Genomic DNA, 26569 nt, shown 5'->3' with positions numbered 1-26569 from the left:
ATCAAAGGCTTTGGCATAGTCAATAAAGCAGAAATAAATGTTTTTTTTGGAACTCTCTTGCTTTTTCCATGATCCAGTGGATGTTGACAATTTGATCTCTGGTCCCTCTGCCTTTTCTAAAACCAGCTTGAACATCAGGAAGTTCACGGTTCACATATTGCTGAAGCCTGGCTTGGAGAATTTTGAGCATTACTTTACTAGCGTGTGAGATGAGTGCAATTGTGCGGTAGTTTGAGCATTCATTGGCATTGCCTTTCTTTAGGATTGGAATGAAAACTGACCTTTTCCAGTCCTGTGGCCACTGCTGAGTTTTCCAGATTTGCTGGCATATTGAGGGCAGCACTTTCACAGCATCATCTTTCAGGATTTGGAATAGCTCAACTGGAATTCTGTCACCTCCACTAGCTTTGTTGGTAGTGATGCTTTCTAAGGCCCACTTGACTTCACATTCCAGGATGTCTGGCTCTAGGTGAGTGATCACACCATTGTGATTATCTGGGTCATGAGATCTTTTTTGTACAATTTTTCTGTGTATTCTTGCCATCTCTTGTTAATATTTTATGCTTCTGTTAGGTCCATACCATTTCTGTCCTTTATCGAGCCCATCTTTGCATGAAATTTTCCTTTGGTATCTCTGATTTTCTTGAAGAGATCCCTAGCCTTTCCCATTCTGTTGTTTTCCTCTATTTCTTTGCATTGATCGCTGAAGAAGGCTTTCTTTTCTCTTCTTGCTTTTCTTTGGAACTCTGCATTCAGATGTTTATATCTTTCCTTTTCTCCTTTGCTTTTCACTTCTCTTCTTTTCACAGCTATTTGTAAGGCCTCCCCAGACAGCCGTTTTGCTTTTTTGCATTTCTTTTCCATGGGGATGGTCTTGATCCCTGTCTCCTGTACAATGTCACAGACCTCATTCCATAGTTCATCAGGCACTCTATCTATCAGATATAGGCCCTTAAATGTATTTCTCACTTCCACTGTATAATCATAAGGGATTTGATTTAGGTCATACCTGAATGGTCTAGTGGTTTTCCCTACTTTCTTCAATTTAAGTCTGAATTTGGCAATAAGGAGTTCATAGTCTGAGCCAGTCAGCTACTGGTCTTGTTTTTGCTTACTGTATAGAGTTTCTCCATCTTTGGCTGCAAAGAATATAATCAGTCTGATTTTGGTGTTGACCATCTGGTGATGTCCATGTATAGAGTTTTCTCTTGTGTTGTTGGAAGAGGGTGTTTGTTATGACCAGTGCATTTTCTTGATAAAGAATCCACCTGCAATGCCAGGAGTCCGGGAGACGCTAGTTCAATCCTGGATCAGGAAGATCCCCCTGGTGGAAGAAGTGGTAACCCAATCCTGTATTCTTGCCTGGAAAATCCCATAGACAGTGTAGCCTGGCGGGCTAAAATCCATGGGGTGGTAAAAGAGCTGTACATGACTTAGAGACTAAACAACATTTACAAGAAATGAAGAACTTGCATATTCTATAATTAACATGCATACAACATAAGCACCTAAAAAGGAGAATATCTATTAAAATACTGACATGTACATGCAAACTCAGATATTCAAGTGTGTCTAACACAAAGACTATGTTTGAAAATATTATTTGCCTTTTTGGAAGGCATTTTTATTTAAATGTCAAAAAATGAGAGAAATCACTGATTTTCCTGCCAAACAAGGGAAGTAATTATAACTCTAAGAAGAACATAAGCAGCATTATTGCAGCTGCCTTTGAAATGTCAGTCAACTTTTAAAATGCAATTATTTTAAGCCATTTGTTTACAAAATGGCATCTCTATTTGTATACAGTTTCAAATATTTGACCCTTTTTTGATTCATCTCTAACTTGTTAGGATTTTGAATAAAGGGCCATTTGCAATGGTAAAGAAATCTTTACCACCTAAAGCACTAGACTAGGTGTGAGATGTGTCAGTGTTGAGGGTAATTATTTTGCCACCAACTAGCTATGTGAATATGTAACAAAACATCTCTAGGCCTTTAACTTGTTTGAAAGTTAAAAGATTAATTTAGATTACTGGTATTTACATAGTTCCACAGACTATCCCCTGGCTCAGCCCCCAGACTGGTCAGGATGGGCCAAGTATTGCCAGAAATGCCTGGGTCTCTCACTTTTTCAACCAGAGCTTTTACATTTTATCTGCTCTGTGTTAGAGAAAGAAATGGCAACCCACTCCAGTATTCTTGCTTGGAGAATGCCAGGGACAGAGGAGCCAGTGGGCTGCCATCTATGGGGTCGCACAGAGTCAGATACGACTGATGTGACTTAGCAGCAGCAGCAGAGCTACCAAGGAAGACATTTTCAATGTATTCACCCCCAGTTTATAGTCTTAGAAAACCAGTTAAATGCTAATCTTTACTAGGAAAAGAATTCTTTTAATTAATTACGCATAAAGCTTTGTCAGCTTTGAGAACTGCCTTCCCTCTAAACCATTGCCCTCAAAATATACCCGGTCAGTTCCATAACTCTTCCTAGGTAACTATTCTTTTTTGCTTCTGAAGTATACTTAAGTCTTTAACATTCTTTAATTATAGAATCTTAAGAGAGTCTTAAAGTTGAGAAAGACCTTAGAAATGATCTCTTTCAACCTCTTTCCTGATACAGATTGACTACTACATCTTTGAGACTAGTTATTCAAAATCTATTTGCAGAGTACCAGGGGCTCATCAACTGAGATGGCAACCCATTCTGTTTACAACAGCTTGTCATATGCTTTCTTATGTGCGGCCAAAATAAATACCATCGAAACCTTCACTTTTCTGTCATTTACCATAGGGATTTGAAAACCCTATCTGTGGTTAGTGGCTCTCAAAGTTTACTATATACAGAATCACTTACAGGGTTATGATGAATATTCTAGGACTCTATTCAAAGATTGTTTCAATTAATCAAGAGATGCAGTCCAGCAATCCAAATTTTCAAAAAACATTTTCTTTAATTATAATTATAGATCATTACTATAACTCATCACAGAAGACTGTGAATTGTAAAATTCATTTATAAAATAGTTTGTATGATTTCACTTTTGTGTATAATAGCACCTGCTTATATTAAAAAGATCAATTTAAAAGGATGTCTCCCAAATGTTACCAGTGGTTGATTATTTATGTTTGTTGACATTGCAGACAGCTTTATTTCTGCAATGATTATATATTGCTTCTATCATTAAAAATGATGTTTTAATTAGTGTTTTATCACCCCCAGAACTTATCATAAGGGCTTCCCTGGTGGCTCAGCTGGTAAAGAATCCACCTACAATGCAGGAGACCTGGGTTCGATCCCTGGATTGGGAACATCCCCTGGAGAAGAGAATGACCACCCACTCCAGTATTCTGGCCTGGAGAATTCCATGGGCTGTATAGCCCATGGGGTCACAAAGAGTCAGACAGGACTGAGCGACTTTCACTTCACTTCACTTATCATAAAGGTGATTTTACAGAACTTGGAGACTGGCAAGAACAAAAGAAACCTATCTAATATGGCAGTATTATTGCTGCTGAGTCCTTTCAGGGCATATTAGAGTCAGGGTCCTTGGAAAAAAAAAAACCAACTAACTCTTTTGATCTGCTCTAAAGGGAGTGTTACTGAGCAAGGCTTTCTGTGCCTATGGCACAGAAAGTCAAACTCTGACAGCAGATATTTGCGGCAAAGTCAGGATTTATTTGCAGGATGCCAAGCAGGGAGAATGGGCAACTCATGCCCAAAAGACCCAAACTCCTCGATGTTTTTCGGGCAAGGGTTTTTAAACTTGGTATTAGGGTAAAGGGTCATAGGATGTGTGATCAGCTCCTGGACTTTGTTCTGATTGGCTGGTGGTGAGATAACAGGGTAAAGTTTTGGGAATCTCAACCTTCTGATTGAAAACAGTCTGAGGTCTACATGATTGTGGTCAGCATGAACTCACCATCCTCCACCTGAGTGGAGATCTTAGTTTCTACAGAACAACTAAAAGATATTCATCAGATTGCTATCTATATCCCTTCAGGAGGAATAAGAAGTCCTGTGACTTGTCCTAATCATTAACTGCTCCGGTCTGCTCTTTGGAATTCAGGGAAGCCTAGAATTTCTTTTTCTCTGCAAACAAGGTACAGGGGATATTGAGGGGCCTTTCATAGGTTCTGCTTGGTTTCAATCCCCCTTTTCTTTAATATTCCTCAACCTGAGGGGAACAGAAGTGGGACAAGAAAGGGAATAAAGTTTTGGATAGAGAGTAATCATAAACTCAGTAAGAGAACTCAGTTTTAGGGAGACTCCATTTCAGGAGAATGAGGGTCAGCAATGACAATCATCTCATCACTCAGCCCAAGGCCAGTTTATCATCATCTGTTTGTTCTTTCAACAAATATTTATGGGGATTTTCCTGGTGGTCTGGTGGCTAAGACTTGGAGCTCACAATGCAGAGGGACCTGGGTTTGATCCTGGTCAGGGAACTAGATCCCACATGCTGCAACTGAGATCCCAGTGCAGCTAAATAAATAAGTGAATAAATAAATTAAAAAAATCATGTTCATAGGATATATGCCACTCAGTCAGACTATAGAGGAACACTTGTGTACCAAATTCCTACCATAGCAGAAAGCAAAGGTGGCATAAAAAACAGAGGAGTTGTTTTTCCTTGGGAAGCTCTGAGGTAGTTTCACTGAAGAGTGGTTGAATAAAGTAAACCTTGAAAAGTGAGGAGCAATCTTATCTAAGCTGATGAAATGAGGCTGGAGATTTTTCCTTGAGAAAGAAATATACAAAGTACATGGAAGTGCAACACAAATACAAAGACCATGGAATTGTAACCTCGTGTTATAAATGGGGAACTGTAAATACTTTGATATGGCTAGAGGGCTGGGTGCATTTGAGAAAACTGCAAGAGGCAATTTTAACAGGTAAGCAGGAGCTGTTCTTGGAGAACGGCATTTTTATATGCCATTTTAAAGAATTCGGGAGTTTAGGTGAATAACTTGATCAGCTTTATAAAGTGGCAGATAGATTGGAGAGCAGGAGTGGGGGCAGTGGCTGGAGAGGGCAAGACTATTCTGGTACTAAGAAAAAGTCCTAGTTCAGTTCAGTTCAATCGCTCAGTTGTGTCCGACTCTTTGCAACCCCATGGACTGCAGCACGCCAGGCCTCCCTGTCCATCACCAACTCCTGGAGTCCATCCAAACCCATGTCCATCGAGTCGGTGATGCCATCCAACTATCTCATCCTCTGTCGTCCCTTTCTCCGCCTCCCCTCAATCTTTCCCAGCATCAGGGTCTTTTCAAATGAGACAGCTCTTCGCATCAGGTGGCCGAAGTAATGGAGTTTCAGCTTCAACATCAGTCCTTTGAATGAACACCCAGGACTGATCTTCTTTAGGATGGACTGGTTGGATCTCCTTGCCATCCAAGGGACTCTCAAGAGTCTTCTCCAACACCACAGTTCAAAAGCATCAATTCTTTGGCACTCAGCTTTCTTTATAGTCCAACTCTCACATCCATACATGACCACTGGAAAAACCATAGCCTTGACTAGACGGACCTTTGTTGGCAAAGTAATGTCTCTGCTTTTCAATATGCTATCTAGGTTGGTCATAACTTTCCTTCCAAGGAGTAAGTGTCTTTTAATTTCATGGCTGCAGTCACCGTCTGCAGTGATTTTGGAGCCCCCCCAAAATAAAATCTGACATTGTTTCCACTGTTTCCCCATTTATTTGCCATGAAGTGGTGGGACCAGATGCCATGATCTTCATTTTCTGAATGTTGAGCTTTAAGCCAACTTTTTCATTCTCCACTTTCACTTTCATCAAGAGGCTTTTTAGTTCCTCTTCACTTTCTGCCATAAGGGTGGTGTCATCTGCATATCTGAGGTTATTGATACTTCTCCTAGTAATCTTGATTCCAGCTTGTGCTTCCTCCAGCCCAGCATTTCTCATGATGTACTCTGCATGTAAGTTAAATAAGCAGGGTGACAATATACAGCCTTGACATACTCCTTTTACTATTTGCAACCAGTCTGTTATTCCATGTCCTGTTCTAACTGTTGCTTCCTGACCTGCATACAGGTTTCTAAGGAGGCAGGTCAGGAGTCTGGTATGCCCATCTCTTTCAGAATTTTCCACAGTTTATTGTGATCCACACAATCAAAGGCTTTGGCATCGTCAATAAAACAGAAAGAGATATTTTTCTGGAACTCTCTTGCTTTTTTGATGATCCAGCGTATGTTGGCAATTTGATCTCTGGTTCCTCTGCCTTTTCTAAAACCAGCTTGAACATCTGGAAGTTTATGGTTCACGTATTGGTAAAGCCTGGCTTGGAGAATTTTAAGCATTACTTTACTAGCATGTGAGATGAGTGCAATTGTGCAGTCCTAGAGGCAAGAGTTATTAAAGGGTTGAAATTAACAATATCTGACTGGTTGGTTGTGGGGGCTAACTAACCACAGAGGGAGGAGTCTGGTGTGACTCAGTTTCTTGTAGGTTTTAGGGTGGATTAGATTCTAGTACCATTTTTGCATGGCAGAAGATAGGTTATAAGTCACACAAGTTGTTTTCCATTTAGACTGTCACTCCTCTCCCATGGTACAGAGTGAGAAAAAAATTACATGGCATATATAGAAGAAAGTAAAATTTGGGACATTGTTTTTCACGTGCCTATCCCTACATTTAATTTCAGCATTTCTCTGTCTCAAAAGCTTGTTGTGACTTAGGAAATTTTCACTGTATACAACTTAATAACCTTCCATTTATATAAACCTCTTTGTCTATATGAATTTAGAGATAACTGTGAGAGAGTATACCTTTTAGAAAAATCAGAAAGTCACACCAAGAATGAACTATTTGGAATGGAGGGGGATGTCAGAAAGCAAAGTTAAGTTTTGTGAAATTTGTTGGATATGCAGTGATGGCAGATAATTTTAGTATCTCGTCAGATGTTGTGCTTAAATGAGTAGAATCCATCCATATTTACCAGATAAGGATATGCATATGACTTCTGTGGGTCATTCTGCTGCTGAAAATTTGATTTAGATAATTTTACATAAAGGGTAAGACTCTAAGACTAAATGAGCTTAAGTGGTTTTTCTGTGTGTAAATGGTAGCTACTAACGCAATGCATCTAGTCTGTTGATTTGCAAAAGTAATCTTGTACCTAGACTAAGAAATAGAAACTGCTGACAGATGCCCTGTATTGCTAAAGCAAATTTATTGTACATTTCCATTGTACATTTACTTTTATGTAAGGTACAGAAATGGAACTAAAATATAGTTTATTGACTTTCTTCTACTACAATTTAATGAGTATTCTTCCATATTTATATGTGTTTCATTGATTGAAAAAAAAATTCACCACCTAAAAGTTGAGAATAATATTTTATTCAGGGGGACTTGCTGAGAACTTAAGCCTGGGAAGCAGCCTCTCAGATAGCTCTGAGGGATGGCTCTGAAGAAGTGAGGGAGGGGCTAGGATATATAGAAGGTCAAACAAGCAATTAAGAACCAGAGAGTCGAACATCAAAAGATTACTGCTAATTAAAGAAAACCAGATATGCCAAGTCAATAAATTTAGTGCTTTTCTTTAAATATGCATGGGAAGATGCCAGAGTCTGGGCTCAAAGAAGTCATTTTCTTTATATGCACCTTAATTATCTGGGGCCAGTATCCTATTTTTCTCCATCCTGAGCCCTGTAGGGATACACAGTTGGGGCAGTTGCAGTGGGTGATGGCCGAAACATCCTTTGTTTACTGTTATTGCCAGCAGCATTTTTTTGACCACAGTTTTTATAAATGCCTCCTCGCTATTTATTTTACTGTTTATTATGTGTATTATTCAAATGATATGAGATGGTAGAGATAAAAGAGCCATTGAAAATATGTGATTTGATCTTGATAGTCAAAAGTATTCAGCTGTTCAGGCAGGTGACCATATTTTGGGCCAAAATGCTCACCTGATACTAAAAAAGTTAGTAGTTGGTTTAGGTGAAGGCAGGATTAAGGGAGTGATAATTATGTATGGCATCTCTTAACCTTTTAACTCTTTTAATCATCCCAAGCACCTAGTAACCTTAGTTTAGCTTGATCAAAACAGTTGACTGAGGAACATTAAAAAAAAAAAAAAGATAACCCTTTTTTTTTCAGTGTCTGGTTAAAGTAGAGTTACCTTTGTATTCCTTGAAGAGGAGAGAAGGGGCTTTATGTTAGAAGAAGAGCTATGGAAGACTTGCATTTTTTTTTCCCCCAAACAACAGCTAATATCCCTCTGGCTTGAATTTTAATGACTGCATATCACTCTTTGAATGTTATTGGGAGCTCTGCCCTCAAGCCTATAAACAGCAGTTTGAAACCGGAAGGTTTTCTGAGACCTTTCCTCAAGACCAGCTGCAATTCTGATGTGACCACTCATTGTTCTGGAAAAAGCAGCTTATTTAACCCATTTAGCCACCCTGTGGACTGTGCCTTTACAAAGCTGTTTCTGTCCCGCATGGGCAGGGTCTCCAGGCCCAGCTGTGGGCTGGCTGAATTAATAAAAGGATACTGAGCCCACATTCCCTAAAGACTAGCAGATTTCTTTGTGGACTCCATTCTAACAGCGTGACCTTCTGGCCTTTGACATGACAGCTGGAGTTCAGATCTGTTTGACTCTGAGAGGACAGCTTAGGAAGAATGTTCTCAAAGGTTTATTGGTGAGAAATGTGGATCTACATGGCCTGTGCCTTGTCTGAATTTGTAATTAACATTTTCAAGCACCTGGAATTTAATAAGCACTGAATGTGGTGCTGACTTTTGTTTTGCTTGGTCTCAGTAATACTTTACCAGATACTTGTGTTATTTCTGGTCTACAGAGACAGAAACAGAGAGCCTGCAAGGATATAGGTGTCTGACAATTTAGGAAGACTAGTGGGTTTTATCTCTGGCTGCATATTTGGTTTACCTGAAAAGCTTTTTTAAAATATATATTCCTAGGTTTAGGACTGATAAGTTAGAATAGAATCCCTGGAGGTGCCATTTTAAAAATAAAACACCTTCCCAGATGATTATAATTTATAGCAAGAGTTGTGAACCTTTGTCCTAATTTGCCTGACACTCATCCCTTACCAAGGCTTCTCAGGCAGCACTAGTGGTAAAGAATCTGCCTGCCAATTCAGGATATGCTACAGACATGAGCTAGATCCCTGGGTCAGGAAGATTCCCCTAGAGGAGGAAATGATAACCCACTCTAGGATTCTTGCCTGGAGAATCCCATGGACAGAGGAGCCAGGTGGGCTACAGTCCATGGGGTCACAAGGAATTGGACATGACTAAGTGACTGATCATAAGTAGGAGCGTCCCTTATCAAATCCTGATCCTGCATCAGCCACATATGCTTGAGTTAGAAACTTGTTAGAAACCCAGACTATCAGGACTTTCCCAACCTGATGTATCAGAACCTGAATTTTTAAAAAATCCCTAGGGAACTTCCTATTTGTATCATTCTTGAAACTTTTCTATAAATCTAACATTCTTCTAAAATTAAAAGTGTTTATTAGGAAAAAAGAAAATCATGTTTGGGATACAAAGATCAAAACCTTCCCTCCAGTAGCTCTGTCCAACAAGAGAGAAGCTTATTAAAAGGCAATTTGCTAAGAGTTATAATGGAAGTAATGTAGAAAGTGCTGTCACTTTATGGAAGGAAATGAGAACTGCTCTGTGGAGAAATTAAAGAGAACATCTCCTGGCTCATCTCGTGAGGTGTGGGTGAGGAGGTTTCTCCCCTTCAGCATTGGGTTAGCATTTTTGGGGGGGGCTATGGCTTTGACAGCTGGAGCACAAGGCCTCTCACCACTGTGTCATGTGCCCCGCCATGCCCTCTGCCTCTGGGTCAGTGAGCATCCCTGCTGTTGCCACATTTCTGAGGGCGAGTTCCATGGAAGGAAGGCTGCCAGCTTCCTTTGCTTTCATATAGCCTGCTCTGGGGCACTGGACCCCAGGCCTCCTCCTCTGGCTCAGGCAGAGCACCAGCCAACTCATAAGCACCTTTGCAGCCAGGGTCCCAAGGGTGTGGCTTCATTTATCTGGGTTGCAGAATGAAGATGATACAGAGGAGAGCCACAGCTGACTCTGATAATCTTGTTGCAAGAGTGAGAAAACATCCTCTGTGAGATCAAGCCCTGATCCTTCGGAGTGGGAGCATTGACTCTAAAACCCTAGACTACCAGAGAACTAACGCTAGGGAGTATCAAATAGTGAAATCTCACACAAAGGAAACCTCTTGATTGCAAGAGGCATCACCCAACCACCCTAGCACCCTGTGCAGGATGCCTCATCTAAACAAAAACAAAGCTAAAATACAAACCCAATCAACAGCAGATAGGGTTACCACCTCACTCAGCCTTCATCAGAGGACATTTTAGAAACAAAGAACACAATTATTGAAATTAAAAATACTCTAGAAGGAATCAATAGCAGAATATCTGAAGCAGAAGAATGAATCAATGAGCTGGAAGATAAAATGGAAATAACTTCTGAAAAGCAGAATAACGTAAAAAGAATGAAAAGAACTGAGGACAGTCTCAGAGACCTCTGGGACAATATCAAATGCACCAGCATTCGAATATATGGGTCCCAGAAGAAGAAGAGAAAAAGAAAGGGTATGAGAAAATTTTTGAAGAGACTATAGTTGAAAATTTCTTCAACACGGAAAAGGAAATAGTCAATCAAGTCCAAGAGGCACAAAGAGTCCCATACAGGATAAACCCAAGAAGAAACACACCAAGACACATACTAATCACACTAACAGAGACTAAACACAAAGAAAGAATATTAAAAGCAACAAGGTAGAAGCAACAAGTAACATACAGTGGAAACCCCATATGTTTAACAGCTGATCTTTCAGCAGAAACTCTTCAGGCCAGAAGGGAATGGCAGGATATATTTAAAGTACTGAAAGGGAAAAATCAACAACCAACATTACTGTACCGACAAGGATCTGGTTCAAAATTGATGGAGAAATAAGCTTTTCAGACAAGCGAAAGTTAAGAGAATTCAGTACCACCAAACAACTGAGTGACTTCACTTTCATTTTCCACTTGCATGCATTGGAGAAGGAAATGGCAACCCACTCCAGTGTTCTTGCCTGGAGAATCCCAGGGACGGGGGAGCCTGGTGGGCTGCCATCTATGGGGTTGCACAGAGTTAGACACGACTGAAGTGACTTAGCAGCAAACCAGCTTTACAACAAATGTTAAAGGGACTTATGTAGTCCAGAAATACAAGAGAAGAAAAAAGATCTACAAAATCAACCCCAAACAATTAAGAAAATGGCAATAGGAAGATATATATCAATAATTACATTAAATGTAAATGGATTAAATGCTCCAACCAAAAGACAGGCAGGCTGAATTAATACAAAAACAAGACCCATATATATGCTGTCTATAAGAAACCCACTTCAGACCTAAAGGCACACATAGACTGAAAGTGAGAGGATGGGAAAATGTATTCCATGCAAATGGGAAGCAAAAAAAATGCTGGAGTAGCTATCCTCATACAGACAAAATAGACCTTAAAGAAGATTACAAGAGATAAGGAAGGACACTACATAATGATCAAGGGATTAATCCAAGAGGAAGACATAACAATTGTAAATATCTATGCACCCAACATTGGAACACCTCAATACATAAGACAAACACTAACAGGCATAAAAGGAGAAATTGACAGTAACACAATAATAGTAGGCGACTTTAACTCCCCACTCACACCAATGGACAGATCATTGAAACAGAAGATTAATAAGGAAACACAAGTCTTAAATGATACATTAGATGAGATGGATCTCATTGACATCTTCAGGCCATCCCATCCAATTGCCGAAGAATACACCTTCTTCTTAAATGCACATGGAACATTCTCGAGGATAGACAACATCTTGGGTCACAAATCAAACCTCAGTTAATTTAAGAAAATTGAAATATCAAGCATCTTCTCTGGCCACAATGCTATGAGACTAGATATTGATTACAAGAATAAAATTGTAAGGAACACAAACACATGGAGATTAAATAACACATTTCTTAAATAACCAAGTCACTGAAGAAATCAAAAGGGAAATAAAAACATTTCTAGAAACAAATGACAATGAAAACAACTCAAAACCTACGGGATGCAGCAAAAGCAGTTCTAAAAGGGAAGTTTATAGCAACACAGCCCTACCTCAATAAACAAGAAAAACATTGAATAGACAACCTAACTTTACACCTAAAACAACTGGAAAAAGAAGAACAACAACAAAAACTCCCCAAATTAGTAGAAGGCAAGAAATAATAAAGATCTGAGAGAAATAAATGAAAAAGAAATGAAAGAAACAATAGTAAAGATTAATAAAACTAAAAGCTGGTTCTTTGAGAAAATAAAATTGACAAGCATTTAGCCAGACCCATCAAGAAAAAGAGAGAGAAGAATCAAATCAACAAAATTGGAAATGAAAAAGGAGAGGTTACAACAGACAATGCAGAAATACAAAGGATTATAACAGACTATTATGAACAGCTATATGGCAATAAAATGGATAACCTGGAAGAAATGGACAGATTATTAACCAGGAAGAAGTAAAAATTATGAACAACACAATTACAAGCACTGAAATTGAAGCTGTAGTCAAAAATCTCCCCCCAAAAACAAAAACCCAGGACCAGATGACTTCACAGCAGAATTCTATCAAACATTTAGAGAAGAGCTAATGCCTATCCTTCTAAAACTTTTTCAAAAAATTGCAGAGGAAGGAACATTTCCAAACTCATTCTATGAGGCCACCATTACCCTGATACCAAAACCAGACAAAGACAACACAAAAAAAGAAAACTAGAGGCCAATATCACTGATGAACATAGATGCAAAAATCCTCAACAAAAGTTTAGGAAACAGAATTCAGCAACACATCAAAAAGCTAATACTATGATCAAGTTGGGTTTATTCCAGGAATGCAAGGATTCTTCAAAATATGCAAATCAATCAATGTGATACACCATATTGAAAGATAAAACTGAAAGATAAAAACCATATGATCATCTCAATAGATGCAGGAAAAGCCTTTGACAAAATTCAGCACCCATTTAGGATTAAAATTCTTCAAAAAATGGGCATAGAAGGAACCTACCTCAACATAGTAAAGGCCATATATGATGAACCTACAGCAAACATTATTCTCAGTGTTGGAAAAATGAAAACATTCCCCCTAAGTTCAGGAACAAGACAAGGGTGTCCACTTTTCCCACTATTATTCAACATAGTTTTGGAAGTGCTAGCTACAGCAATCAGAAGAAAAAGAAATAAAAGGAATCCAGATTGGAAAAGAAGAAGTAAAACTCTCATTGTTTGCAGATGACATGATCCTCTATTCAGAAAACCCTAAAGATAGTATCAGAAAATTCTAGAGCTAATCAGTGAATTTAACAAAGTTGCAGGCTACAAGATCAATACACAGAAATCACTTGCATTTCTATATTTTTCTATGAAAATCAGAAAAAAATTAAGGAATCAATCCCATTCACCATTGCAACAAAAAGAATTTACATAGGAATAAACTTACCTAAGGAGTCAAAAGAACTGTACACAGAAAATTATAAGACACTAATGAAAGAAATCAAAGATGACATAAACAGATGAAGAGATATTCCATGTTCCTGGGTAGGAAGAGTCAATATTGTTTAAATGACTATACTACCAAACTCAATCTACAGATTTAATGTGATCTCTATCAAATTACCAATGGCATTTTTCATAGAACTTGAACAAAAAATTCCACAATTCGTATGGAAACACAAAAGACCCTGAATAGCCAAAGCAGCCTTGAGAAAGAAGAATGGAGCTGGAGGAATCAACCTTCTTGACTTCTGATTATACTACAAAGCTTCAGTAATCAAGACAGTATGCTGCTGCTGCTGCTGCTGAGTCACTTCAGTCATGTCTGACTCTGTGTGACCCCATAGACGGCAGCCCATCAGGCTCCCCCATCCCTGGGATTCTCCAGGCAAGAACCCTGGAGTGGGTTGCCATTTCCTTCTCCAGTGCATGAAAGTGAACAAAAACAGAAATATAGACCAATAGAACAAGATAGAAAGCCCAGAAATAAACCCATGTACCTATGGGTACCTCATTTTTGACAAAGGAGGCAAGAATACACAATGGGGCAAAGACAGCCTCTTCAATAAATGGTGCTGGGAAAACTGGACAGCTACATGTAAAAGAATGAAATTAGAAGACTAACACCATATGCAAAGATAAACTCGAAATGGATTAAAGACCTAAATGTAAGAACAGAAACTATAAAACTCTTAGAGGAAAACATAGGCAGAACACTTGATGACATAAACTCAAACAAGATCCTCTATTACCCACCTCCTAGAGTAATGGAAATAAAAACAAAAGTAAACAGCAAGGTGAAAACACAACCCTCAGAATGGGAGAGAATAATAGCAAATGAAACTGACAAAGGATTAACTTCCAAAATATACAAGCAGCTCATACAACTCAGTGCCAGAAAAACAAACATCCCAATCAAAAAGTGGGGAAAAGACATAATTTCTCCAAAGAAGACATAGAGATGGCTTACAAACACATGAAAAGATGCTCAACATTGCTCATTATTAGAGAAATGCAAATCAAAACTACAATGAGATATCACCTCACACCAGTCAGAATGGCCATCATCAAAAAGTCTACAAACAATAAATGCTGGGGAGGGTGTAGAGAAAAGGGAACACTCTTGCACTGTTGGTGGGAATATAAATTGATACAGCCACTATGGAAGACGGTATGGAGATTCCTTAAAAAACTAGGAATAAAACTACCATATGACCCAGCAATCTCACTCCTAGGCATATACCCTGAGGAAATAAAAATTGAAAAAGACACATGTATCCCATTGTTCATTCCAGCACTATTTACAATAACTAGAACATGGAAGCAACCTAGGTGTCCATTGACAGATGAATAGATAAAGAAGTTGTGGTACATATACACAATGGAATATTCAGTTCAGTTCAGTTCAGTCACTCAGTCGTGTCTGACTCTTTGCGATCCCATGAATCGCAGCACCCCAGGCCTCCCTGTCCATCACCAACTCCCGGAGTTCACTCAGACTCACGTCCATCGAGTCAGTGATACTCAGCCACAAAAGGGAACACATTTGAGTCAGTTCTAATGAGGTGGATGAAAACCTAGAACCCAAAGATAAATATCGTATTTTAACACATATATATGGAATCTAGAAGAACGGTAGTGAAGAACTTATTTACAGGGCAGCAGTAGAGAAACAGACATAGAGAATAGACTTATGGAAATGGGGAGAGGTGAGGAGAGGGTGAGTTGTATGGAAAGAGTAACATGGAAACTTACATTACCATATGTAAAATAGATAGCCAGTGGGAGTTTGCTGTATGGCTCGGGAAACTCAAACAGGGGCTCTGTATCAACCTAGAGGGGTGGGATGGGGAGGGAGATGGGAGGGAAGTTCAAAAGGGAGGGGATATATGTATACCTATGGCTGATTCATGTTGAGGTTCGACAAAAAACAACAAAATTCTGTAAAGCAATTATCCTTCAATAAATAAATAAAAGAAGAAGGAAAATTACCCAAGAAAGGTGACTTGAAGACATTCTGGGCACAGAGAAAGACACAAAGGACAATTCCTTCAAGAAAATTCTCTAATATGAAAGGAGTTTTAGAAAGAAACATAAAATTGGGTTTTGATGAAAATATAATGTTGAAAACACCGGTATATATTTTAAAAAAGATAATGCCAAACCCCAAACTGAAGATTAGTGCCAGACTAGAGATAATCTAATAATTAAAGGAAGACTTTCTTTCTCTTTTTTGAGGAAAGCAAAGTAATTAAGGACAACTAATCATTTGTAGCTAAATTAGGGCTCCTGAAGAGGATTGGGGACAGAATTTTTTGGAAGTTCTCTCTTTTGGAAATTCTTGTGACCCTACTCTCTGGCATTTGTGGGTTTCTTTGAGGTGCTGTGCTTAACTTCTCAGGGCCTTTGAAGCCGCTTATTTTCTCTGCTGGCAGGCTGACCTCTTCTTCTTCTTTTTATTTAATTTTGATTGGCATACGGTTGCTTTACAATGTTATGTTATTTTCTGCTGTACAGCAAAGGGAATCAGCCATATGTATACATACATCCCCTCATTTTTTTGGATTTCCTTCCCATTTTTGACTCCTTATTCTACCCATTGCTAAATCCTCCTCTTCCTTCAACTGGCATTCTGCCCAGAACTGCTTCTTCCAATTTACACTCTAGGTTGGGTACCATTCTTCTGGGTTCCTATCACATCCTGTATATGTCACATTACTGTCAATTTTCTTTTTGTCTATTTATCTCATGAAACAGTAAGTACCTTGAAGGCAGGGGTTTTCCAATGGCTTCTGTGTCTCCAGAACTTCTCAGAGTTCTTGACTCAAGAAATTCTTAGAAATAAAATGAAAAATGAAAGCAATAGCCTATCTTTTCCCATAGCTGACAGTGTCAAGATGGTCTTGGAGATGGCAATAATGGATTACAAGGTCTTTACATTGATAGTTGGGGAGAAATTTAGAGACTTCAACCTGTATATAACACATGGCTGGCATATAGCAGATTCCCAATACATTTTAGGTGAGGAAAAGAATGAACATTTTCATTTAATATACAAAGGCTCTGATGTAGATTATGTTAAGGATGTGATGTCTCTCTTAGCATATTGTTAGGTGAATATAAACTCAGACATTGATCTTTACTCATAAAGTAGCATTTTTATGACCTCTAATTTTTAAAAATTTTTATTAAAGTATATAGTTGATTTACAATGTTGTGTTAGTTTCTGGTATACAGCAAAGTGAATCAGTTGTATGTGTGTGTATATATATATATAATTTTATTTTTCATTATGGTTTATTATAAGATACTGAATATAGCTCTCTGTACTATGTGTTCCCTGAGACCTGCCTTTGAGTGTTTGAGTGTCTCCTGCGGAGGTATGGGTCAGCAGGCCCTGGGTATCACATAAGCCCTCTTAGAGGAGGTCACCATTAACCCCACCATAGAGCTGCCAGAACTTACACAGAACTGGGGAAACAGACTCTTGGAGGGCATAGACAAAAGCTAGTCTGCTCCTGGATCCAGGAGAAAGGAACAATGATCCCACAAGAGACTGACCCAGACTTGCCCTTGAGTTGCCAGGAGTCTCTGATGGAGATGTGGGTTGGTGGTGGCCTGCTGCAGGGTTAAAGGCACTGGAACCTTTTGAAGGAGGTCACTGTTACCTTCATTACCTCCACCATAGTTTGGCCTCAGATCAAACAAAAGGGAAGGAAACCAGTTTTGCCCATCAGAACAAGACCCAGTTTCCCCCTCAGTCAGTCTCTCCCATCAGGAAGGTTCCATAAGCTTCTTATCCTTATCCATCAGAGGGCAGACAGAATGAAAACCACAGTCATGGAAAACTAATCAAACTGATCACATGAACCATAGCCTTGTCTAACTCAATGAAACTATGAGCCATGCCATGTAGGGCCACCCAAGATGGATGGGTCATGGTGGAGAGTTCTGACAAAAGGTGGTCCACTGGAGAAGGGAATGGCAAACTGCTTCAGTATTCTTGCCTTGAGAACCCCATGAACAGTATGAAAAGGCAAAAAGATAGGACACTAAAAGATGAACTCCCCAGGTCAGTAGGTGCCCAATATGCTTCTGGGGAACAGTAGAGAAATAACTCCAGAAAGAATGAAGAGACAGCCAAAGCAAAAACAACACCCAGTTGTGGGTGTAAATGGTGGTAGAAGTAAAGTCTGATGCTATAAAGGAGAATATTGTATGAGAACCTGGAAAGTTAGGTCCATGAATCAAGGTAAATTGGAAGTGTCAAACAGGAGATGGCAAGAGTGAACATTGACATTTTAGGAATCAGTGAACTAAAATGGACTGGAATGGGTGAATTTAAATCAGATGACCATTGTATTTACTACTGTGGGAAAGGATCCCTTAGAATAAATGGAGTAGCCTTCGTAGTCAACAAGAGTCTGAAATGCAGTACTTGGATGCAATCTCAAAAACAATAGAATGATCTCTGTTTGTTTCCAAGGCAAACCATTCAGTATCACAGTAATCCAAGTCTATGCCCTGACCAGTAATGCTGAAGAAGCTGAAGTTGAACTGTTCTATGAAGACCTACAAGAACTTCTAGAACTAACACCCAAAAAGGATGTCCTTTTCATTATAAGGGACTGGAATGCAAAAGTAGGAAGTTAAGAGATACCTGGAGTAACAGGGAAATTTGGCCTTGGAGTACAAAATGAAGCAGGGCAAAGGCTAACAGAGTTTTGCCAGGAGAATGCAATGGTCATGGCAAACACCCTCTTCCAACAACATAAGAGAAGACTCTACACATGGATTTCAGCAGAAGGTCAATACCGAAATCAGATTGATTATATTCTTTGCAGCCAAAGATGGAGAAACTCTATACAGTCAGCAAAAACAAGACTGGGAGCTGACTATGGCTCAGATTATGAACTCCTGTTTGCCAAATTCAGACTTCAACTGAAGTAAGTAGAGTAAACCCTTAGACCGTTCATGTATGACCTATATCAAATCCCTTACGATTATACGGTGGAAGTGACAAATAGATTTAAGGGATTAGATCTGATAGACAGAGTGCCTGAAGAACTATGGACACAGGTTTGTGACATTGTACAGGCAGCAGTGAGCAAGACCATCCCCAAGAAAAAGAAATGTAAAAAGGTAAAATGGTTGTCTGAGGAGGGCTTACATAGCTGAATAAAAAGGAGAGGTGAAAGGCAAAGGAGAAAAGGAAAGATATACTCATTTGATTGTAGAGTTTCAAAGCATAGGAAAGACAGATAGGAAAGCCTTCCTCAGTGATCAATGCCAAGAAATAGAGGAAAGAATAGAATGGGACAGACTAGAGATCTCTTCAAGAAAATTAGAGATATCAAGGGAACATTTCATGCAAAGATGGGCAAAATAAAGGACAGAAATGGTATGGACCTAACAGAAGCAGAAGATATTAAGAAGAGGTGGCAAGAATACATGGAAGAACTATACAAAAACAATCTTTACGACCCAAATAATCATGATGGTGTGATCACTCACCTAGAGCCAGACATCCTGGAATGGGAAGTCAAGTGGGCCTTAGGAAACATCACTATGAACAAAGCTAGTGGAGGTGACAGAATTCCAGTTGAGCTATTTCAAATCCTGAAAGATGATGCTGTGAAAGTGCTGCTCTCAATCTGCCAGCAAATTTGGGAAACTCAACAGTGGCCACAGGAATGGAAAAGGTCAGTTTTTATTCTAGTCCCAAAGAAAGGCAATGCCAAGGAATGTTAGAACTATCACAAAATTGCACTCATCACACATGCTACCAAATTAGCTTAAAATTCTCCAAGCCAGGCTTCAACGGTACATGACCGTGAACTTCCAGATTTTCAAGTTGGATTTAGAATACACAGAGGGACCAGAGATCAAATTGCCAACATCCGTTGGATCATAGAAAAAGCAAGAGAGTTCCAGAAAAATATCTCTTTCTGTTTTATTGACTACACCTTTGACTGTGTGGATCACAACAAACTGTGGAAAATTCTTCAAGAGATGGGAATATCAGACCACCTGGCCTGCCTCCCAAGAAATCAGTATGCATGTTAAGAAGCAACAGTTAGAACTGGACATGGAACAATAGACTGATTCCAAGTCGGGAAAGGAGTATGTCAAGGCTGTATATTGTCACCCTGCTTATTTAACTTATTTGCAGAGTACATCATGAGAAATGCCAGGCTGGATGAAGCACAAGCTGGAATCAAGGTTGCCAGGAGAAATATCAATAGTGTCAGATATGCAGATGACACTACCCTTATGGCAGAAAACAAAGATGAACTAAAGAGTCTCTTGATGAAAGTGAAAGAGGAGAGTGATAATGTTGGCTTAAAACTCAACATTCAGAAAACTGAGATCATGGCCATCACTTCATGGCAAATAGATTGGGAAACAATGGGAACAGTGACAGACTTTTTTTTTTTTTTGAGCTCCAAAATCACTGCAGTTGGTGACTGCTGCCATGAACTTCAAAGACACTTACTCCTTGGAAGAAAAGTTATGACCAACCTAGGCAGCATATTAAAAAGCAGAGATGTTACTTTGCCCACAAAGGTCCATCTAGTCAAAGCTATAGTTTTTCCAGTAGTCATGTATGGATGTGAGATTTGGACTATAAGGAAAGCTGAACTCTGAAGAATTGATGCTTTTGAACTGTGGTGTTGGAGAAGTCTCTTGAGAGTCCCTTGGACCACAGGAAATCAAAGCAGTCAATCCTAAAGGAAATCTGTCCTGAATATTCATTGGAAGGAATGATGCTGAAGCTGAAACTCCAATACTTCACATTCAAACACCTGATGCGAAGAACTGAGTCAGTGGAAAAAACTGTGATTTGGGGCAGGATTGAAGGCAGGAGGATAAGGGGATGAAAGAGGATGAGATGGTTAGATGGCATCATGGACATGAGTTTGAGTAAACTCCGGAAGTTGGTGATGGACATGGGGTCGCAAAGAGTCAGACACGACTGAGCGATTGATCTGAAGAGGATACTGAATATAGATCCCTGTGCTATACAGTATATCCTTGTTGTTTATCTATTCTATATATGGTAGAAAAATGGGGAATGCTTCATGAGTTTGTGTGTTATCCTTGCATAGGTACCATGATAATCTTCTCTATATTATTCCAATTTTAGTGTATGTACTCGAGGTTAGCACTTGCCTCCAGTTAATCTCCTGTACATGTCAGGTATTGGAAACGATTTATGTGTACAATGTACAATATAGTCACATTTAACTCTCTGAAAACCCTTTAAGGCTTATGTTAGGTTTGGGGACATAGATTTGAACTCAGAGGTGTATGATTGTAGAACACATGCTTTTTTCCTAATCAGTGTTCTTTCTGCTCTTCTCTGCCTCCTCCATTTCTTTAGGAAGCAGCAGAAGCTCCTTGTGTCTTTCAGTTCAGTTCAGTTGCTCAGTCGTGTCCGACTCTGTGACCCCATGAATTGCAGCATGCCAGGCCTCCCTGTCCATCACCAACTCCCGGAGTTTACTCAAACTCATGTCCATCGAGTCGGTGATGACATCCAGCCATTTATCTTCCCAGAAATTGCATGGTTTGGAATCCAGGACTTGCACTTTGATTATTAATTTGTTGTGTGACCATAGACAAAAGAAGTAGATGCTGTTCCTCAGTCTCATCATTTATTAGATGGACCTATTTTACTATAGCAGGGGTCCATTTATTATGCAACCAATATTTAAAAGACTAACGGATACTGGACACTGTTTTAGGTTCTGAAGATTAAAAAGAACAGAAAAGGACAGACAACACCCATAGAACTACAGAGCTTATATTATGGTGATTATGGCAATTGAGGCTGAAAATAAACAAGTAAAACAAAATCAGTGATTAGTACCAGAAGGCAGATACAACATGGTGACAAGAATGGATGGAGTAGATACGGGTGAAGATATCCATGGATGTGGTGGTCAGGCTGTCTCCTTTAGGAATTGACATTTAAAGGGAGACCTGTAAATGAAGCAGACGTCAGCCATGAATACATTTGGAGGCTCAGATTTCTGGGCAGCAAAACACTCAGGGGAGAAATCCTAACTCCAGAAGAGCCCTTCTTGTTGGAGGACCACTGAGTCCAGTGTGGCTGGTGGGAAGAGAGTAGGAGGAGATGAGACAGAGCTTGACAGGTCCAGATTATGGAGTCACAGTCAGTGGTATAGACTGTTTCTCAAATGCTAGTTTGCAGATACTCCACAGAAATTCACGATGATGGTCTCACGTCTTTGATACCTTTGACATCTTTGATACTTCTTCCAACGTCTTTGCCACTTTTCACGTCTTTGGGAAAATCCTTCCTTAGGAGTCATTTCCCAGAATAGAAACTAGAATCTTGCTTCCTCAGCGTCTTGTGTATCAATGACTTGTATGACCCAGGCCCTGTTGATCAGAGGTTCAGAGGTAAATCTTCCAATCAGAAGTTAATGACAAGAAACAGGCACCATGGAATTCATTCTGGCATTGACAGTGGCTGATACATTTCATCCACAGGGCCTGCCATACAGAGTTTCTAGTATAGTATCTGGTGCACAGATCCTGTTAGCAAAAAGGACTTTAGTGAGAATGCCTGGTGATGGCGGCAGTGCTGAGCACACAGCACTGTGTGTTTGATGCTCTTGGGCCGGTTTGATGCTCTTATTTCAGTACTGTTTCTGACTGCATAGCTTAGTTCTTTGGCCATCGTGGAGTTTCTGTGAGTCTATAATCGCCTTCCATAAATTTCTTTTTACTTAAATTTACTAGAGTGCATTTCTGTTTGCAATTCAGAGCCCTGTGCCTATGACCCCAACTTGAAATAAGAGTCAGAGAAATTTACTACCTGTATCTGAGAAGAATAAGATCTAGAGATTCATTTCAGCTTTAAGTTCTTGGGTGAATTAGTGACCAAATGTTACCTAAACACTGCTTATTTCAAAACCCTATTTCTCATATTTTTATTTGTAAAACTAGTATTTGTAAATGTATTGCAGTAATGAAAGCCTACTTAATTCTTTGCAGACATTAATGGGAAGACAGACTAATTATTGATTTTTTTTTTCTGGAAACTTCTTTATTGACCTCCCTTAACTTAAAGAGTAGGATGTTCAAAGATGCTACTTTCCCATTACACTTAAAGATCTCTCCAGGCTCCCAGATACATCTTTGATAAGGTATACATTATCTTGAACAACTCACTAAGAGCGTCCCTTCCCCCTTATAGGTAAAGATAAATAATTATTTAATTATTAACCACAATCTTAAACATATACTCATTTTAAGAAAAATTTTTGGTGTCTGTTTAGTCATCATTATTTCAGTAATACACGAAACCAGTCTTTTATGAGGTCTCCTGTGTTGCATCTGAGAAAGGGCTTCTGAAATTTAAGTGGTTCTTAATAGCTGTGCAGAAGAGAGGTGAAAATATGTTTATAATTATCACACCCCCATCTGTTCAGTAATTGTGCCAGGCTATTCTTGGAAGGGTTGTTGTAGTTTCTTCTCTAAAACGGATTTCCATTTTTCTGCCACTCTGGCTGTCTCTCCACTCTGTGTTAAAGTTCTGAATCTTTACTAACTCATGCCACTTCTGTTTCTTAGGATGTATTCTTTCATTTGTAGCTAAATTTGTTTTCTTTTTCATTGACATGTCAATTGGATGCAGTGCTCATCACAATGATTGTACTAGTGAATAAAATTGCATCTCCAACATCTCAGTAGGTGAAAATGATGGTTATTTCTTGGAAATATTTCACATATTGTTTACCTTAATGGGAAATGCTCATTGCTACAAATAGGAGGGAAAGACGTACCCAGTTTTCTTGTTTAAAGGCCTTATCTTCCATGATACCAGTATACATATTTAAGAGTACTTACTTTGATTGTTAATTGAAAAGAATATTTTTGATTCAGTGTCTTTATGGGAGATTTAATCACTAGGCTTATACATATTTAGGTTTTGCCTTTGCTGATGAATTTTTAGAAACTTCTTGCCTTGATCATGCTTTGGTGGTAAGTTTTTGGTGAATACTTTTATAGTCACCTGAATGTTAATATCTAGGGATATTCTCTTTATGGATTTCAAGACACAATGCCTAGGGTGGAAAATTTTCATTCTGGAATATATTTTCTGGTTGTCACTATTCCTCCTTTTGTCTTAATACATACATGATACACATTTTAAATTATGCATTACAGCTGGAGATGTGTGCTCATTGTCTCATCAGGAAGATTTTGAGAAATTGAAAGAAAATCTTTTAAATAGACATTTCTAGATGATGGGAATATGATGGTTTATTATTTTATTATGTTACTTTATATATGTTTGATTTTTTCTTTTAATAAAATGTTAAAAAAGAAGACATTATATCTTAGACTAGTATAACCCTATGACTTAGGCAATTCACCAGGCTTCACTGAGTTTCAGTATCCTAAACAAAGAAAATACATAAAGAAATAAATACTCTGTTTATAGGATTAGGATTTTGTCATGGAATGAATGCTCTAGTGTTCCAGTGTGGATTGTATTCTGAAATACTATTCACATGTTGAGTATTAATTATAGAAGGATTTTGTGCAAGTGTCACTTAACATTGATTAACCTAAAAAGAACTGGATAGAGATTTGTATAATTATGTTTTGTATTAGAATAACAAGGTCATAGAAGCCAGAAGAGGGCATGGGTTGCCTTTAGAAGGTGGCCATTTAGGAAATGGTGGACCACAACTAAGTATACCATAGGGTGAGAAACTTTATTTTTTGTATTTGTGCAATAAATGGTGATCCTAGTTAAAAAAAGATAACTGTTGTTTTAAATTGGGAGATTTCTTAATATTATCTTTCTTAAATTAATATCAGTTTCATGGTTGAAGGTCTTCAAAATTAGAGCATCTGTCACTGTAGGTGGACAGGCTAGCTTCAGAGGGAGTCTCATGAGAATTTATATCTGCTCTAAAGGATTGATTTTGAAATAATCCATTATGAACATTTGTCCAGTTAATAAGACAATATTTATTCAAAGTTTACTGTATACTTGGAAATGTGCACAAGTCTCAACATAAATTATTGTATGTTTCTCATTGCCACATAAGAAAAAATACTGTTATCTTTTGTTATATGGATGAGGCAGGTCATTATGGCTCAGAGGTTAAATATCTTGCCCAAGTTTATATAAACACAAAAATGATAGACTTAAGACTAGAACTTACCATTTTAACTATAGAATGTATGGTCTTTACTATACCATATTGATTCTTCATAACAGTTATTTTAGCCTAGGCTTTTTTCTAAACTTTTTTTGTTTTTTTCTGCCTCTATTTCTGTGCTTCTTTATTCAACCGTGTAGGCAAGTATACACCAGTATTTTTCTTTTTTTTTTAGTATTTTTCTATAATGGTCCAGAAAGTCTGTTTTTGAAGTGGAGAGAATTCAAATGAAAATATATAAATGCATATAGGTAATCATGTTGTATTAATTTCCCTAGGACTGCCATAACAAATGGGGCTTTCCCAATGGCTCAGCGGGTAAAGAATCCACCTGCAATGCAGGAGACACAGGAGACATGGGTTCATCCCTGGGTCGGGAAGATCCTGGGAGGAGGAAACAGAGGAAACTAGGCTACAGTCGAAAGGGTCACAAAGAGCTGGACAGGACTGAATGACTAGGAATGCACTCTCTGTTAACTCTATTAGTCACTCAGTAATGTCTGGCTCTTGGAGGCCCCATGGACTGTAGTCCACCAGGTTCATTTGTCCATGGAATTCTCTAGGCAAGAATACTGGAGGGGGTAGCCATTCCCTTTACCAGGGAATCTTCCTGACTTAGGGATTGAACTAGGGTTTCCTGTATTGCAGTGGATTCTTTACCATCTGAGCCAACAGGGAAGCCCAAATTAGTAGACTTCACTTATTAGAGCAGTTTTGGTGGTGGTAGTGATTAAGTCGCTAAGTTGTGTCCGACTCTTGCAACCCTATGGACTGTGGCCTACCAGGCTCCTCTGCCCATGGGACTCCCAGGCAAGAATACTGGAGTGGGTTGCCATTTCCTTCTCCAGGGGATCTTCCCCACCCAGGGATCAAGACCAAGTCTCCTGCACTGTAGGTGGAATCTTTACCAAGAGAGCCACCATGGAAGCCTGATCTACCAGCACCACCTGGGAAGCCCCTAAGCATGCACACCCCATAACAAATATCACAAACTTGGTGGCTGAAAACAAGAGAAATGTGTTTTCTCACATTTCTGGAGGCCAAAAAAGTCCAAAATCAATGTGTTGGCTGGGTTGATTCCTTCTGGACCTCTGAGAGAAAATCAATTAATGGTTTTCCCCTAGCTTCTGGTGAGATCTGGCAATCCTTAGCATTCTTTGGCTTGTAGCTTCATAACTCCAGCCTTGGCCTCTGTTTTTGCTTGGCAATTTCTTTGTCTTTCTGTGTCTCAAATTTCCCTCTCTTTTATATAGACACTGACTGGTCTTTGGCTGTAGCTGCTAAGCTGTTTCAGTCATGTCTGACTCTGTACCACCCCATAGACGGCAACCCACCAGGCTTCCCTGTCCCTGGAGAGCCCACCCCAAATCCAAAGTGATCTCATCTTACATTTTTAACTGAATTAATTACCATCTGCCACTGAAATTTCTCTGTCATGTCTGACTCTTTGTGACACTATGGACTATAGCCTGGCAGGCACCTCTGTCCATGGAATTGTCCAGGCCAGAATACTGGAGTGGGTAGCTGTTCCCTTCTCCAGGGCATCTTCCCAACCCAGGGATGGAACCCAGGTCTCCCGCATTGTGGGCAGATTCTTTACCAGTTGAGCCACCAGGGAAGCCCAAGTACTGGAGTCGATAGCCTATTCCTTCTCCAGGGGATCTTACCGACCCAGGAATTGAACTGGGGTCTCCTGCATTGTAGGTAGATTCTTTACCATCTGCCAAGACCCTATTAACAAATAAATTTACATTCACA

The 26569-nt window shown here is 39.1% G+C and overlaps 1 protein-coding gene and 1 non-coding gene across 5 annotated transcripts in view; one reads left to right on the top strand and one right to left on the bottom strand.

Moving 5' to 3' along the window:
• GULP1 (GULP PTB domain containing engulfment adaptor 1) overlaps positions 1-26569 on the top strand; it is a 333659-nt gene that overhangs the window by 48723 nt on the left and 258367 nt on the right. The gene's annotated exons all lie outside the window — the stretch shown is intronic.
• LOC133236525 (U6 spliceosomal RNA) lies at positions 20666-20770 on the bottom strand. Its single transcript, XR_009732919.1, has one exon. It is a non-coding gene; the product is annotated as a U6 spliceosomal RNA (small nuclear RNA).

This window comes from Bos javanicus, chromosome 2 (assembly GCF_032452875.1).
Source record: "Bos javanicus breed banteng chromosome 2, ARS-OSU_banteng_1.0, whole genome shotgun sequence".
NCBI classification, from domain to species: Eukaryota; Metazoa; Chordata; class Mammalia; order Artiodactyla; family Bovidae; genus Bos; species Bos javanicus.
Note: the sequence above shows the minus strand (reverse complement) of the source record. Positions and strands in the feature narration are given on the sequence as shown.